The sequence below is a fragment of the Alexandromys fortis genome, unplaced genomic scaffold (assembly GCF_014885135.2).
Source record: "Alexandromys fortis isolate MF-2015 unplaced genomic scaffold, M_Fortis_MF-2015_v1.1 scaffold_337, whole genome shotgun sequence".
NCBI classification, from domain to species: Eukaryota; Metazoa; Chordata; class Mammalia; order Rodentia; family Cricetidae; genus Alexandromys; species Alexandromys fortis.
In genome coordinates this window covers 762,099-766,372 of record NW_026068253.1, presented here as the reverse complement: position 1 = coordinate 766,372, position 4,274 = coordinate 762,099, and positions in this window count along the sequence as shown.

Genomic DNA, 4,274 nt, shown 5'->3' with positions numbered 1-4,274 from the left:
GAACTATAGGCTCAATGTCATTTATTTATGTCTAGTATCCACTTATGTGTGAGTACATGCCATATTCATTTGGGGAGGGGGGTCTGGGTTACCTCACTCAGGAAAGTGTTTTCTAATTCCATAAATTTGCATGCAAAATTCAAGATGTAATTTTTTTAACCAATGATTAGTACTCTAATGTGTAGATGTCCCACAATTTTATTGATTCTTTAGTTGAGGGGCATCTAGGTTGTTTCTAGCATCTGATTATTACAAATGATGCTGCTATGAACATAACTGAACAAATGCTTTTGTATTACGATGGAGCATCTTTTGGGTATATTACCAAGAGTGGTATTGCTGGATTCTGAGATAGGTTGATTCCCAGTTTTCTGAGAAACTGCCACAATGCTTTCCAAAGTGGTTGCACAGGTTTGCATTCCCATGAGCAATGGATGAGTGTTACCCTTGCTGCACATCCTCTCCAGCATAAGCTATCATTGGTGTTTTTGATCTTAGCCATTCTGACAAGAGTAAGATGGTATCTCAGAGTTGTTTGAATTTGCATTTCCATGATAGCCAAGGAAGTTGAACATGTCCTTCAGTATCTTTTGGCCATTTGAAATTCTTCAGTTAAGATTTCTCTGTTTAGTTCAGTAAGCCACTGTTTAATTGGGTTATTTAAAATTTTAATGTCTACTTTTTTGAATTCTTTATATATTTTGGAGATCAGTCCTTTGTCTGATGTGGAGTTGGTGAATATTTTATCCAGTTCAGTAGGCTGCCCTTTTGTATTATTGACTATGTCCTTTGCTCTACAGAAGCTTCTCAGTTTCAGGAGGTCCCATTTATTTATTGTTGCATTTATTGTCTGTGGCACTGGGGTTATATTTAAGAATTCCTCATCTATGCCTATGCATTGAAGGTTACTTCCCACTATCAGGTTCAGTGTGGTTGGAGTTATAGCGAGGTCTTTAATTATTTGGACTTGAGTTTTGTTTATTGTGACAGATATAAATCTATTTTTATTCTTCTACAGTTGACATCCAGTTATGCTAGCACCATTTGTTGAAGATGCTTTCTTTTTTCACTGTATAATTTTTGCTTCTTTGTCAAAAATCCAGTGTTTGTAAATGTGTGGATTAATATTGGGGTCTTCAATTTGATTTCATCGGTCAACATCAGTGTTTTTATGCCAATACCAATCTGTTTTCATTACTGTAGCTCTGTAATAGAACTTGTTGTCATGGATGGTAATGTCTTTGGCAGTTCCATCATTATACAGGATTGTTTTGGCTTTTTTTTTTGTTTGCTTTTCCATATGAAGTTGATTATTGTTCTTTCAATGGCTGTGAAGAATTGTGGTGGGATTTTGATGGGGATTGCACTGAATGTATGGATTGTTTTTGGTAAGATTGCCATTTTTACTATGTTGATCCTTCCTATCCAAGAACATGGGAGATCTTTCCATTTTCTGGTATCTTCTTCAATTTCTTTCTTCAAAGACTTACAGCTCTTGTCAAATAGATCTTTCACATCCTTTGTTGGTCTTACCACAAGATATTTTATGTGATTTGTGGCTATTGTGAAAGGTGATGTTTCTCTGATTTCCCACTCAGCTTCTTTATTCTTTGTGTATAAGAGGGTTGCTGATTTTTTTTTTAAGTTGATCTTGTATTCTGACACTTTACTGTAGTTATTTACCAGCTGTAGGAGTTCTCTGGTAGAGTCTTTGGGGTCACATGTATGCACTCTAATATCATCTGCAAATAACGAATGTTTGAATTCTTCCTTTCCAATTTGAACCTTTTAATCTCCTTATGTTGTCTTATTGCTATTCCTAAAACTTCAAGAACTATGTTGAAGAGATATGAAGAGAGCAGACAGCCTTGTCTTGTTCCTGATTTTAGAGAAATCACCTTAAGAATCTCTCCATTTAATTTGATGTTAGCTGTCAGCTTGGTACATATTGCTTTTATTATATATAATATGACCCTTGTATCACTAATCTTTCCAAGACCTTTATCCTGAAGGTGTAGTGAATTCTGTCAAATTTTTTTTCACTTTATTTATATGATGGATTACATTGATAGATTTTTGTGTGTTAATTTTTTGTATGCATCTCTAGGATGAAGTTTGCTTGATCATGATGGATGTTTTTGTTTTGTTTTGTTTTGTCTTTTTTTGATGTGTACTTAGGTTTAATTTGCCAGTGTTTTATTGAGAATTTTTTCATCAATGTTCATGGCTTGTAATTCTTCTTCATGGTTGAGTCTTTGTGCAGTTTTGGAATTAGGGTAACTATAGCTTCATAAAAAGAGTTTGGCAATGAGCCTTCTGTTTCTATCATGTGGAACACTTTGTGGAGAAGTATAGGTATTAGCTCTTCTTGAAAGTTCTGGTAGAATTCAGCACTAAAACTATCTGGCCCTGGGCTTTTTTTGGGGGGGGAGAGGGGTTGATGACAGCTTCTATCTCCTCACAGCTTATAGGTCTATTTAAATTGCTTACCTGGTCTTGATGTAATGTTGGTATATAGCATCTAACAAAAAAAAATTGTCCATTTCATTTACATTTTCCAATTTTGTGGAGTACAGACTTTTGTAGTAGGACCTAATGATTCTCTGAATTTCCTCCATGTCCATTGTTATGTCCCCCTTTTCATTTTTGATTTTGTTAATTTGTATGTTTTTTCTTTGCCTTTTGATTAGTTTGGATAAGGATTTGTCAATCATGTTGATTTTCTCAAAGATCCAGCTCTTTTTTACATAGATTCTTTGTATGGTGTCTGTGTTTCTATTTTGTTTATTTCAGCCCTCAATTTGATGATTTCCTGTCTTCTACTCCGCCTGGGTGAATCGTTTCCCCCCCCCTCCCCGAGAGCTTTCAGGCATGCTGTTAGGTTACTGACGTGAGCTTTCTCTGTTTTCTTTATGTGAGTACTTAGTGTTATGAACTCTTAGCACTGCTTTCATAGTTTCCCATAGGTTTGTATATGTTGTGCCTTCATTTTCATTGAATTCAAGAAAGGTTTTAATTATTTCTTTATTTCTTCCTTGACCCAGGGGTGGTTCAGTAGTTGAATGTTCAGTTTGCATAACTTTGTATGCATTTATGGAGTAGTATTGTTGTTAAATTCTAGCTTTAGTCCATGGTGATCTGATAAGACACAGTGGATTACTCCCCTTTTTTTATCTGTGGATGTTTGATTTGTTACTGAGAATTTTATCAATTTTAAAGAAGGTTCCATGAGGTGCTTCAAAGAAGATATATTCTTTTTTGTTTGGGTTGAATGTTATATAGATACCTGTTAAGTCCATTTGAATCATTACATTTGTTCTCTTATTTCTCTGTTACGTTTCTATCTGTTTGACCTGTCCATTGGTGAGAGACGAGTGTTGAGATCTCCTACTATCAGTGTGTGGGGTTTGATGTGTGATTTAAGTTTTAGTAATATGTCTTTAACATATGTTAGTGGTCTTGTATTAGGAGCATAGATATTTAGAATTGAGATGTCATCTTGGTGAATTGTTCCTGTTATGAGTATAAATTGTTCTTCTACATCTCTTCTGCTTGATTTCAATTTGAAATCAATTTTGTTAGATATTAGGATATCCCTGCTTGTTTCTTAGGACCATTTGATTGGAAAACCTTTTCTCAACACTTTATTCTGATTTAGTGTCTGTCTTTGAGGTTGAAGTGTGTTTCTTGTAAACAACAGATGTTGGATTCGGTTTTCTTATCCATTTTCTTAGCCTGTGTTTTTTATAGGTGAATTGAGTCCATTGATATTAAGCCATATTAATGACCAATGGTCGTTAACTCTGCTTATCTTTCAGTAGGAGTGGTAGTAGTGCTTGTTTCCCATCTTGGGTTATGCTTGTGGGGGGGGTTATCAGATGTCTGTGTTATTGTTGGTGTAGTTAGCTTATTTGGGTTGAGGTTTCCCTTAGTACTTTCTGTAAGGCTGAGTTCATGATACGTATTGTTTAAATCTTTTTTTTTTTTTTTGTCATTGAATATCTTGTTTTCTCCATCAATGATGAATGAAAGCTTTGCTGGGTATAGTAGTCTGCGCTTTCATCCATGGTCTCTTAGTGTCTGCAGCACATCTATCCAGGACCTTTGGGTTTCATGGTTTCCATTGAGAAGTCAGTTGTAATTCTGATGTGTTTACCTTCATATGTTACTTGATCTTTTTCCTATGCAGTTTTTAATATTCTTTCATTGTTCTGTATGTTTTGTATTTTGATTATTATATGGTGAGGGGATTTTTTAAATTCAGTCCATTAGGT